Here is a 14962-nt window from a genome sequence, read left to right on the forward strand (position 1 = left end):
ACACATAACAAGACCCTATATTTCAATTATATCAACATTTTTTATTATTTAGATAAATGTCTAAGTGGGTTATACAAAAATTATGATCTAATTACCTTCATTCCCCAACCTACTATTGTGGTGGGAGCTAAGAGAGAAAATTGGAGGAAAATTGCATTTATGATATAGTTTTCCATATTTTTGAATCATTTTTAATGTTGGAATGAGAATATGCATTTATTATATTCTATTAATTATTTGAGATTTCTTCTCATTTTCAATTAGAATAAATACATTTAGTATGGTTTTATTTTTCATTTAACACGTTTACACGTATCAAACAACTAGTTTTTCTGATGGGTTTCTAGTTATTTTTAATATACCTTAGAACATTGTTTTAGATATTTGCAAATGTTTAACCAATATATAAAATACATTACAAATATAAATCAGAGATTGACTCAGTGTTCAATATAAATCTCAACATATATCATATATTTCTTTTATATCATAGTATGTATAATACCAATAAATCAAATTTTAATGACGATTCCCTAACATAAGTGTAATTCAAAATTAAATTAACAATTTTAATACACCACAGTATATAAATCACTCAACATCGAACATAATTCATAGTATATATTAAAAATTCTATTTTTATCACGGTATATATCATAAATTTCATTTAATTAGTTAAAAATCTCAATTAATTTCATTTAAGCTCTAAATATATTTATTATATATCATTAATTAGTTGAGCTTTTTTCCTATTTGAAATTAATGTGATTTTCTATCCCACGTCTGACTTCTAACATACACACACATATATATATATGAAAGATATGATACATACTGTGACATAAATTGAATTTATGATATATTGTGGTATATTAAAGTTGTTAAATTAATTTTGAATTACACTTTGGTTAGGGAATTGTTGTTAAATTTTGATTTATTGAGATTATATATCCTATGATATAAAAGAAATTTATAATATATACTGAGATTTATGTTGAACATGTTAAAGTTTGATTTGTTCAGATTATATATACTGTGATATAAAGGCAATTTACAACATATACATATATTTATGTTGAGTTGATTTTTTATTTACATATATACTATGTTATATTTCATATATTGGTTAGAACATTTGTGATCATCTAAAAGTATCTAATATATATTTAAAATAATCATGAATTCGTAAAAAACAAACCAGTTGTTTGATACATCAAGTACATTGAATAAAAAAATATAATAATATTATATACATTTTATCTATCCAATTGCAATTTAGGATAAATCTCAAATGATTATTAGAATATAATAAATACATTTTATTTCTTCAACATTAAAAATGCTTGAAAAGTATATAATAAATGCACTTTCTCTCTTCAATTTTATCTCTCCAACTGCCTACCACAAGGGGTATTTTTGTCCAGAAACAACATTAAACCTCTTAAACGAAAATATCCAAATATTTAGACATTTATGAAAATAAGTTTTCAAAAGGGATTAAATTTGTACTAATCCTAAATTAAATCTATTCATTTCCCATTTTTTACTATGATTTGCAACTTTCTAAAGTACCATTGTTGAATTTATTACGAAATTCCAAAAAACAAAAACAAGCTTTAGAAGTTACTTATTTTAGTTTTCAAATTTTGACTTATTTTTTAAACCATTGGCAAAATGTAGATAACAAAAAAAGAGAATTTGGAGATGGAAGTGGCATATATATAGGCATAGTTTTAAAAAACAAAAAGCTAAATGATTATCAAACTATATCTTATTTTTTGGCCTTTTTATTTTGTTTTGGTTTTTTGGTTTAAATTTTAGTATATGTACTTTAAATAAATTTTAAATTTAGTCGATATACATTCAATAAATCTTGAATGTGGTCCTCCAAACAAGTTTTTATCGAAATAGGTTAAATAATAATAATAAATTTTCATGTAAAAAAAGATACGATGTGAATATATTTTCACAATTTATAAAGAGGATGCTGGTAGAGATTAAATTGTTTGAGAAAATCGACAATAAAAAAACCATAAAAACTAAATTTAAGATTTATTGAAAGTATAATGACTAAAATTAAACAATTAAAAATACTTGAAATATAAAGATCAAAATAGTATTTTAACCTAAAAACAATATTCATCCATTTTTAAAAAAACGTCCAACTTCTCTCGAAGTTTATAACTTTGACTCTAATAAACATTTATATATCAATTATTGGAATAGAAATTTATTATAATATTAGACAAATATCTGGATATAGTCCATATGGTGGTGATTTGAGACAAGAAAAAATTATATCGGTTCTAATTTCCATCCAACATTTTAACTTTTTTTTTTCACAAGTAATTTTAAAATGTTTATAAAATACTTAAAAAGAATATTATTATAAATTTCGAAAGAATATTTGTATTTATTAAATGAAAAGTGTCTCTTCAAAAAAAAAATGCAAAGTATGGTTAGTTATGAAATGGAGGAAAATAATGGTAATATTGAAAGAGATTCCTGCGTAGTGTTTTTTAGGGGTAAAATTTGTCCTTGTTACGTGGCGGAAAATTATTGGCCCACGATTTACGGATGGTGGGGAATTTTTCATTAGCTTTTGGAGAGAGTAAATTGACAAAACTACCCTCCAGTGGGACCCGCTTTACTGAAAGTTAAAATCTTTATCTCAACATCGTGATCTGCATGGGTGCACGTTGGCCAGGGGCAATTCGTGAATCTTTTTTTATTTTTTATTTTTTCTTTATTTTTTCCTTTTTTGGCTCCATATGTCCCCATTACCTTTGTTGGTATTTGGTTTGTAGATTCAAAGCTTTCATTTTCTTTTTTCCTCATAGATTCGATGTCTATAAATTCAATATTGTAAGCCTAAATTTATTGTTTGAAAATTTAAGTGAGAGCTTTGAGAAGTTTAGCCCCATTTTAGTAGAGATTCCGGATTCTATTTTATTTTTTTAGGTTTATTAACTTCGTATGTTTTGATGACAATCTAAATTTGTTTTTGAATAGTGTGTGATTTAAATTATAAAAATTTAGAAACAGTATTTTTATATTTTTATTATATCTAAATTTTAAAGCTTAAATTTCAAAATGCAAAACAATATTAAAAAAAATATAAAACATTTAGAAATACAATATATAATGTTATAAACTCAATTTTTTTTTTAAATATAGTATGTATTATTTAATATATTATAAATCATATAATATTACAAATTTTTTTTAACCTAGATAGTGTTCATAAATACTTAATAATAGTTTACTGTCAACTAAGTATTAGTGGATAACTACAACTAGTTTTATGATTTATAAATGTATAGTATTAAATACATTTTAAGTCACTGTTTAAATTAGAATTCAATTTCTAAATATACTACTAAACACATATTTAAAAATATGAAATACAATTATATTTTCATTTAATCCATAATTTTCAAATTCTCTACCAAAGAAGCCCAATTTTGAAATTTTTTGTTTAGAGTACAAAATTGAGAATATGTTTGGTATGAAATCTGAATACATAAATTTGATAACAAAAGATTTTTAATGAAAATATGATTGTATTTCATGTTTTAATATATGTATTTGGCAGTAGATTCAAAAATAAGATTCTAATTTAAATACTTATTTCAAACGTGTCTAATACTATATTTATATATTATAAAACTAGTCATAGCCACTAACTAACTGTATATTAGGTTGACTATAAACTATTATTAATTAATTTATAAACTAATTTTATATTAAAATTTTCTTATAATTATTATGTGTAAAATTATACATTTTAAAATTACATTTTTATAATTGGTCGGTCACGAAATTCAAAAACAATTTTCATGCTTGATTTCCAATATAGCAACTTCTCTCCCAAATATAAGTTGGGCTTCGTCAGTCAACTCATCGTTCGTCAGATGTTGTCTCGAAAAGATTATTAATGTGTCATATTCGGAAAGTTTGGATTAGCAAAAGGTTTCATTTGTGTAATTTACATTTGAATGGTAAAAGTTGTCTTTTAGAAGCTCTAACTTTTTTTTTTTTTTTTTTTTTTTTTTTTTTAAAAAAAAAAACCTGTGTTGATTATGTAACAATACAAAAGTTGTCCTATTTTAATATTAATTTGAGATTTATATAAATTATACTTTAAAAACTGTATTAATTCACAAGACAGTCACAATAGCAATCAGATTAAAGTATTTGCAGATGTAGTACAATACAAAAGAATTTGTAGATATAACAATATTAGATTTTGCTTTCAAAGCCTATTAATGATAAACATATCGTTAGTAGAGATCTATCGGTGATGGCCATGTCACTAAGACGAGCGTATCACTAATAGATTTTGTTATACTTACAATTATTTAAAAATGTTGTCATACACTTCATGCTATTCAATGTAATTACCTTAATTCCATATTTCATAATAAATTCATAAAGTTCTATTTTTTTAATGCAAATTGAGTAGAAGAGATTTAAAGTATAGATCTATTACTCTTGAGTACAGTTAAACTAAGTTTTTGTTGGACACAAAAGCACTAGTTAATCTGTGACATCTGCCACATGATTTGCATCAAAATGTTTGATTTCCAAAAGCCTGACCGCTTTGTGCATATTGGGCCAGCTAAAAGGGCCCATTCAACCTCTATGATGTCATTCAATATTATTTTGTTTGATAAAGGATTTTTTTTTTCTTTTCATTTTTCATTTTTTAAACAGATTTAAATTATATTGTAAACTTTGGATCAAAACTTCAAATTCAATTTAAATCTTAAATTCTTGCCATTGAATCAATTTAGACATGTAAAGTTTATGCCTTAACGGTTTTAAAACAAAATATGTACTAAAGAATATAAATTGATTCACCAATAAAACTTTAGTATTTTAATTAATCTAGGTGATACAACCCTTAAAATCCACGAATATAAATCGATTTTTAAAATAAATAGTTTGACCCTTAAACTTGAGTTATACCAACTTTCACTTTTAAACTTTTAATTGCATCAAATTGAACTTCAAATTTAGATAAGTGTTGCAGTTATTGAATGAGAAATTTTGGACCAATCACAAGTCACCACGTCGTATGCTAAATTATCGACGAATTTCTAAATCATTGACTTTGGGTCCAATTAGAAGTTGACACATGTCCCGAATTGAATTGAAGACAAGTTTCGATGACGTCACGCGGATGGATCGGATGAGATTAAATTGGTCCAATTTGATATTACTATTTGAGCTTAAGTCCAAACTACAAAAAAAAAAAAAAAAAAAAAAGTTGAAATGGATCCAAGTTCCAGATCAAGCCCAAAACCAAATAATTGGGTCAAAAGGTCAGACCCATGGACCAACCAATCCCACGAAGCCCACCTGAGAACTCTATAAATAGAGAAGTTCTCTTCATTTGTAAGGACAACATTTTCTACACTCAGAAGACCCAGAGAGAATTCACTAACAAGCAGAGGACTCCTGAAGCTGCACTCCTATAAGGCAGAAGACCTTTAAAGACACAAATACTCTTTCAAGACTTCTACTTCAAGTTGCCAAGACTCCTAAAGCTGCACTCCTATAAGGCAAAGGACCTTTGAAGACACAAATACTCTTCCAAGACTTCTACTTCAAGTCGCCAAGACTCCTGAAGCTGCACTTCTATAAGGCAGAAGACCTTTGAAGACACAAACACTCTTCCAAGACTTCTACTTCAAGCTTCCAAGACTTCTAAATCTACACTTCTATAAGGCAGAAGACCTTTGAAGACACAAATACTCTTCCAAGACTTCTACTCCAAGCTTCCAAGACTCCTGAAGCTACATTCCTATAAGACAGAAAACCTTTGAAGACACAAATACTCTTCCAAGACTTCTACTTCAAGCTTTCAAGACTCTTGAAGCCGCACTCCTATAAGAAGAAGACCTTTGAAGACACAAATACTCTTCCACGACTTCTACTTCAAGCTTCCAAGACTCCTGAAGCTGCACTCCTATAAGGCAGAAGACCTTTGAAGACACAAACACTCTTCCAAGACTTCTACTTCAAGCTTTCAAGACTCCTAAAGCTACACTCCTATAAGACAGAAGACCTTTGAAGACACAAATACTCTTCCAAGACTTCTACCAAGCTTCCAAGACTCCTGAAGCTACATTCCTATAAGGCAGAAGACCTTTGAAGACACAAATACTCTTCCAAGACTTATACTTCAAGCTTTCAAGACTCCCGAAGCTGCACTCCTATAAGAAAAGACCTTTGAAGACACAAATACTCTTCCACGACTTCTACTTCAAGCTTCCAAGACTCCTGAAGCTGCACTCCTATAAGGCAGAAGATCTTTGAAGACACAAATACTCTTCNCACTCCTATAAGGCAGAAGATCTTTGAAGACACAAATACTCTTCTAAGACTTCTACTTCAAGCTTCCAAGACTCCTGAAGCTGCACTCCTATAAGATAGAAGACCTTTGAAGACACAAATACTTTTCCAAGACTTATACTCCAAGTTTCCAAGACTCTTGAAGCAGCACTCCTATAAGGCAGAAAACCTTTGAAGACACAAATACTCTTCTACTTTAAGAACGTTCGATGCTTTCCTTCTCCAAGTCAAGCATATTCACCCAACTGAGAGAGAATCAGAGGATCAAATATTAGAGATTGAACCACATCGCATCAAATCAACTCCAACATCAACACCAACTCAAGTTCAACTCCACGAAACATGTTTCTCCGAAAATCTCGTGCGAACAAATTGGCACGCCCACGATGAAAGCAATAGACAAGGGGAAGACCGTGCTACAAGAAAGCCAATCGCAACAGTCAGCCTCAGTGACCTCTTTGTCGGTCTAACAACTACAAGACATGATCATGACCTCCATAAGAGCTCAATATGGAGGGCCGGCCCAAACCTTCTTTATGTACTCCAAGCCATACACCATGAGGAATCGACAACCTGAGAATGCCAGCTGGGTATCAACCTCTAAAGTTCCAGCAGTTCGATGGAAAGGGCAATCCAAAACAACATGTTGCACACTTCATTGAAACCTGTGAAAATGCAGGAACCAGAGGAGACCAGCTAGTCAAGCAGTTCGTCCATACCTTGAAAGGAAATGCTTTCGATTGGTATACTGATTTGGAGCCAGAAGTGATTGACAGTTGGGAACAACTAGAAAGGGAGTTCCTGAACTGCTTCTACATTACAAGGCGCATTCTTAGCATGATGGAGCTGACAGATACCACAGTGGAAGGGAGAGACAGTCGTCGATTACATCAACCGATGGAAAGCTTTAAGTCTGGATTGCAAATATAGACTTACTGAATTATCTGCAGTGGAGATGTGCACTCAAGGCATGCATTGGGAGATTCTTTACATCCTACAAGGGATAAAACCTCGTACGTTTGAGGAGCTGGCAACACGCGCTCATGATATGGAGCTGAGCATTGCCAACAGGGGAATTAAAGATTTCCTAGTCTCTGAAGGGAGAAAATACAAAAATGATGCCAAGGGCACTGAAAAGATCATGGGTACTACCACAAAAGAATCTATGGTCGTTCATGTGACCTCGCTGAAATTTTCCTCCAAAGGAAAACAAACAAAATTTGAAAGAAGGCACAATGAGGGCGAGAGCGTCGTCCGACTCTTAAAGAACGACAAAGAAGGTTTATCCATTCCCTGACTCTGATGTGGCAGATATGTTGGAGCAACTACTAGAGAAGCAACTTATTCAGTTACTGGAATGCAAGCGGTCGGAACAAGAAGGGAAAATAGATTATCCTAACTACTGCAAGTATCATCGGGTCATTAGTCACCCAGTTGAAAGGTGCTTCGTGCTGAAGGAACGAATTATGAAGTTGGCTCGTGAAAAGAAGATTGAGCTAGATTTGGATGAAGTAGCTCAGACAAAGCACGCTACAGTAGCGACAACTTCAAATGTTCCATTACTGTTTGTGTCCTATGCTCAAAGACAAAGCCCGATCCAGTTTGGAGAATTCGAGCTTATAGTTGTTTGGTTCCAACAAGAGATTCAAACAACAAATTTCGAAAAGAAATATGAGCTTGTTGAAGATGACAACGAAGGGTGGATAGTAGTGACTCATCGAAAGAGAACACAACCAAACTCCACCCAAAAAGAGTCGCGTTCCTATCGAAGCTATACAAGAATCATAAAAAGAAAGGCAAAAAGATGACATGGAAGCCTAAGCCTGTTAAGAAAGAAGACAAGGTCTTCCCTCAATTCCGACGGCTGGCAACTTTGGCAGAATTTCTCCCAAGAAGCTTTCTCAATAATCATCCAGAGAATGTATCAGAAGTTATTGCATGTCACACTGTCGGAATAGTGGAAGTCGACAACAATCATGTGACTGCTGAAGAAGTCAACGACTCAGAATAAATGAAGCAAAGAACTTCTGTCTTCGATCGTATTAAGCCTTCAAGTGCTCGATCTTCAGTCTTTCAAAGATTGAGTAAGGCCACGGTGGGAAAAGAAGACCAATGTCCAACGACTATTTCTGCTTGAACTTTACCTTCAAAAGGCTAAGTATATCCATATCAAAGAAAGATCAACCTTCAACATCTGCTGGTGTATTAGAAAGGAGAAATATAACCTTGTTGGACATGGTCCAATCTATGATGAATTATGCTATCTTCCAGACTTGTTTTGGGGTTTTACAGTGGAGACTGCATGCTATATTCTAAACAACATTCCCTCAAAAAGTTTTTATGAAACATCTTTTGAGTTATGGAGAGGCCGTAAAGGTAGTTTACATCACTTTAGGATTTGGGGGTGTCTGGCACATGTGCTTGTGACTAACCCGAAGAAGTTGGAACCACGTTCAAAAGTTTGCCTCTTTGTAGGCTACCTCAGGGAAACGAAGGGTGAATACTTCTATGATCCGAGTGAGAACAAAGTGTTTGTTTCAAAAAATGCTATCTTCTTGGAAGAAGACCACATAAGGGATCATAAGCCACAAAGTAAGCTAGTTTTACGTGAGATTTCTAGTGAGACTGAGACTACTGAGGGTTCGATAAGAGTTGTTGAACATGCCAACAGATTAATAAGGGTTGTTGAGGTCGATGCATCTAGTCAACCAGCTCAAGAGTTGAGACTGCCTCGATGTAGTGGGAGGGTTATAAACCCACCAGATCGCTACATGGGATTGATTGAAGCCCAAAACATCATTTCTAATGATGGGGTCGAGGATCCATTGTCTTTTAAGAAAGCAATGGAGGATGTTGACAAGGATGAATGGGTTAAAGCCATGAATCAGGAGATGGAGTCTGTGTACTTTAATAACGCCTGGGAGCTTGTGGATCCACCCAATGGGGTGAGACCTATAGAGTGTAAGTGGATCTATAAGCAAAAGAGAGGTGTAGATGGAAAGGTGCAAACCTTTAAGGCTCGACTCGTGGCAAAGGGTTATACCCAGGTCAAGGGAGTTGACTATGAGGAAACTTTCTCACCTATTGTCATGCTCAAGTCTATCAGGATACTTTTGTCCATAGCCACATTTTATGATTATGAGATATGACAAATGGACGTCAAGACTGCCTTTCTTAATGGTAATCTTGAGAAGACTATCTACATGGCTCAACCAGAGGGGTTCATAGTTCCAAATCAAGAGCAAAAAGTTTGCAAGCTTAATAGGTCCATTTATGGGTTGAAACAAGCGTATCGATCGTGAAACATTAGATTTGACACTACGGTCAAGTCGTTTGGCTTTGATCAAAACGTTGATGAGCCTTGTGTATACAAGAAGATCATCAACAACTCAGTAGCTTTCCTGGTACTGTATGTGGATGATATCCTACTCATTGGGAATGATGTAGGGTATCTGACTGTCATTAAGAAATGGCTAGCTGCCCAGTTCCAAATGAAAGATTTGGGTGAGGCACAATATGTTTTAGGGATCCAGATCATTCGGGATAGTAAGAACAAGAGGTTAGCCGTGTCTCAGGCATCATACATCGATCAAATGTTGATCAAGTACAGGATGCAAGATTCCAAGAGGGGTTTATTACCCTTTAGGCATGGAATCGTTTTGTCTAAGGATCAATGTCCTAAGACACCTCGAGAGGTTGAGGAGATGAGATGGATTCCCTATGCTTTAGCTGTTGGAAGCTTAATGTATGCAATGTTGTGTACCAGACCCGACATTTGCTACGCGGTAGGGATTGTCAGTCGGTTTCAGTCCAATCAAGGATTTGATCACTGGAGGGTGGTCAAGACGATCCTCAAGTATTTTCGGAGAACGAGGAACTACATGCTCATGTATGGAGATAAGGATCTGATCATTACAGGATACACAGACTTTGACTTTCAGACTGATAGAGATTCTCACAAATCAACATCGGGTCAATGTTCACTCTGAATGGAGGGGTTGTAGTATGGCAAAGCATCAAGCAAGGATGCATCGCAGACTCCACTATGGAAGCCGAATACTTAGCCGCTTGTGAAGCAGCTAAGGAGACTATTTAGCTGAGGAAATTCCTTACAGATTTGGAAGTTGTTGCAAATATGGATTTGTCGATCACTCTTTATTGTGATAACTGCGGGACTGTGGCAAATTCAAAGGAGCCTCGGAGTCATCGTCAGGGCAAGCATATAGAGAATAAATACCACTTGATCAGGGAGATTGTGCATTGCGGTGATGTGATTGTCACGAAGATCGCATTAGAGTACAACGTTGCTGATCCTTTTACAAAGACTCTCAAGACTAAAGTGTTTGAGGGTCACCATGAGAGTCTAGGTTTGCTGGACATGCGACATCTTGTCTAGGGTAAGTGGGAGATGATACTGGGGTGTGCCCTAGTTTATTGTATATTATACATATATTTATCTTGTATTGTACATTAGTCTCCCAAGGCATTAGGACAAGTGGGGGTTTGTTGGGATTGGTGTCCTAATTCTTCCGTAGTCTCCTAGTTTGTAATTATACACATTGTTATGAATAAAATAAGAGTTATCTGGCATTTACTCATATCCAATAAACAAAGTTCCATTTTTATCATATGTAAACATAAGCATGTATATGAGATATACAAATGGATCATGCCTTAAGTGATAATATAAATAGGTCTGTAGTATAAGGATTAAGGAAGGATACCTGATCCTAGTGACACTATGGATACAACCCGCTTTGTAGGGTTTGCAAGTGTTGTGAACTACTACAGATGGTAGATCCTGTCCATTCATGTAGAGTTATGCGAGCGGGGGTGTCTTATACAAAGAGTTTGTATAAGACCGGACCATGAGATGATTCGTCTCTGTATATAACGTCGTTGATACTGGAGACTTACATCTCACTTAAACGACCATAGGTGACATGATCTCAATCTTGAATGTTTTGGGAACTCCTGCCTTTGAGGGTAGTCCTTTGATTAGTATGGGTGAGAGTGGCCAGATTGCCAACTCAACATGCCTACCTTTATGGAGAGTTATCTAATTTGGGAGCTGGGAGCTCAGTTACACAAGATGGAATTCACTCCTTCCTCAAAGCTGGGGTAAGTAGATAGATGCTCCCTTAAAGGCTGATTCCGGGGCTTGAACATAGTGGCCACAACTTCTTTTTGGAAAAGAGGACTCAGTCATAGTAGAACTATGACTTATGTTTATTAGAGAGATCAGTGGTACTTAAGAAGTTAGATGTAACTATAGGGGCATAACGGTTATTGGCCTAGTTGTACTTACGAGCGATTTGTGAAGGGTTATCGTGTTGTTGATTGGTTAATATGGACACATAATATATCTGTAGGAAGAAGAGTTCAACTATCAATCTTTAATGGAGTGCCTGACAGTTAATGGATGGTGGATCCCGTGACTAAAGTATTTAGTCAGTTATTCACGTACTGTTGGAGCTTCAAGCAACAGGTCCATAAGGTCCCCTAGGTAGTTCAATGGATTCAAGTTGAGGATTAGTTCCTGGTGTTGATTTGAAATGTTCAAATTGACAAGAGGTAATTCTGTTATATATGATATGATCAGTGTGATGTATGAGATACATCAAGTGGAGGATTAATGTAAATGAGATTTACATTAAGTACCATGAAATAGAAAAAGAGCTATGATTTGTTTTTCTCTGTGAATGCATACTCTGTCTTTCTTTTTTCTGTAAAATTCTTATTTATGTAAAAATGAGATTTGGGTAGATACGCTTCCGCTCAAGGATCCCTTCACTAGGGTTCCTTCAATTGGTACTAGAGCCTTTAGGTTTTGATCTCAAATTCTATTTTTTTTTATGAATTAATTTTACAGTTTTGGTGGGTTTAGAATCTATATTCTGTGATTATTTCATATGATGAATTAATGTTGAATGTGGTATTTCATAGATGGATGTTTTCGGGTTTGGACATTAGTTTTATGGCTTTCTTTATGAATTTTGTTATGTAAAGGCCCATGTTTTGGGGCATAATTTTCTGCTATTAAGTTTGTAATTATTTGTTGAGTCGTTCACAATGGTTCTCGACCGAAATCTAGAGAAAATGAGACGAAAAATGGTGATTTTTTGAAGAAGATCGAAGTAGTATAGTAGGCAACTGTACTGTAGCGTCGCAACGCTGTGCCCTAGTGATGGGTGGAAAATGGAGAGTAAATATGCGTGCATCTTATGATATGCATTGATGGTCATGTGTTGGACTAAGAAATATGCAATATGCGTTTAAGAATATATGCGATGACCATGCGTTCCTGCCACAAGTTTTCTTTCTCTCTCGCCAAGTATAACGAGATTGCAAGTTTCTCGGGGTGATCTGAGGTCGAACTCAGGGACTTGTAACTAAATGTTGCAAAGTAATGCAATTGAGGCGATGAATAAAAGAATGAGGAAGTTAAAAGATTATGCACTACTCCTACTCCTAACTAAACAGATTGAGCAATGGAAGTATGACTATGAGAATTGGTAGAGACGCGACAGCTGTTAATGTGTAATAAGATGCATGAAAAAATAGATAAAATGGTGGAAGGGATAAATTCACCACATCATTAAGCTTGATCGCAAGGGTAATCCCAGCTATTAAAGAATAGTTATGCGATCATACTATACACAAATATCAGTACTACATTTCTCAATGCAAAATGCCATGATTCCTATTTTTAGGACGCATACGATGCATATGCGAAAAAAGTCGATAGAACTTATTTCTAAGTTTTTATTCTTGCTTACGCGATCTAATATGGCGCACACATAAGACAAAATGACCGCATACCACCATTCCTATTTCTAGGGCGCATGCGATGTGTAAATAGCAAATAGAACTTATGTCTAAGTTTCTACTCTTGCTTATGTGATCTAATTTGACTCTCTCAAGCCTAGATTCTAATCCGACTCTCTTAAGCCTAGATTCTATCTTTAGACTACTCTCTTGAGTACGTCCAAAGGGTGAATGATGCACACATAAGACAAGATGATCGCAAAAAGTATGGTTATGTTGAACATAAGATTATTCCTATTTCTAGGAACATTGCTTGCTTTGCTTAGTGAGTTCCACTACTTACCCTCTCGGGCAGTTAGTCGCCGCTGATCAACTCATAGACAAGCATTGCTACAACCTCACACTAAGCAGAGAGAATTAACTCACTATAATTGCGTAATGCACACCTCTCGGTGGTTTGCTACATGCTTCATATGTCTATGCCGCATGATTGAGTATGCGATAACTCTTGCAATCTTACTTAGTTTGATACATCAACGAATTTGGAATATCAAAATAACCTGGCTTTGATACCAATTGAAGGAACTCTTAACATAGAAAACCCATGAGTGGAAGCAGATCGTTTCAAATCCCATTGTGAAAGAACATGAATATTTACAATCTAACAGAACAATTATGCATCAAATATAAATTACAGCATGCTACAAGAATAAAATACAAAGTATCGAGTAAACATAACGTTGAAGAACTATTTCTTCTAGTGTTTCTTCGATCCAACAACCAAGCGTCCAATAGCACGAATGCAACACGAGCAATTCCAACAAACAACACGAACTGTAAGATCCTCGATCACAATCGAGTAAAACTCAATCCTCGACCCTCGAATGCAAACTCGACACTACCATGAGGCTACCTTGGTATTCTTAGTGTGAGAATCTAGGAGGTGTGGGCTCTGTATGGATTTGAAAGAGGGAAGGAGGAACTGGACGATCGAGTAAACGATCGAATAAGTAGGAGAAGGTAGAAGTCTATTGTTTAAACTTGGGTACTCGATCGTTTAGTAACGAGTGTCTATCATATAGAAAACTCGATCCTTGATTGTTTACTCTCTCAAAGCTATTGTATAGCTTTCACTTCTTGCACATTCAATTATTAAAAAATGAAAACGATTTTCATTTTATCCAGCAGTTACTAAAAAATTGACTACAACTTCCCACTAAAACGGTTATTAGGAGAAAAAATCAAAACCAATTATCTTATAATTAATTTATTATAAATACATATAATAACTAATTTATCATGTTATATTTATAACCTATAGTTTTAATATCACATCATATGCAACATAAACCATAGTTCTTTTTTACCTTTATAGCATTTAATATAAATCATATTTATAATAATTCCTCCAATTAATATATCTAATACATCAAATTAATTATATCACATATAATTGAATAAATTTAATTATATCATATATAATCAAATTCCCTCTAGTTAATTTGAACACTTCAAACTAACCCAAAAACCGATTCTCATCATGAATCCCTTGAGCTACCAAGGGGACCTTATGGACCTGTAGCTTAAAGCTCCAACGGTACGTGAATAACTGACTAAATCCTTGAGCTACCAAGTTTTGTGACTTGTCACAGATGGTCTAATCCTGATCATTCATGTAGGGGACATGCGAGTGGGGGCGTCCTATACAAAAAGTTTGTATGATACCTGACCACGAAGTGTTGACGTCTTATTATATAACACCGTTCATGACAGAGACTTCACTTCACTAGGATGACCATAGGTAACATGACCTCAATTCTGTGAGTTGGGAACT

Source organism: Benincasa hispida, chromosome 5 (genome assembly GCF_009727055.1).
Source record: "Benincasa hispida cultivar B227 chromosome 5, ASM972705v1, whole genome shotgun sequence".
Taxonomy (NCBI): Eukaryota; Viridiplantae; Streptophyta; class Magnoliopsida; order Cucurbitales; family Cucurbitaceae; genus Benincasa; species Benincasa hispida.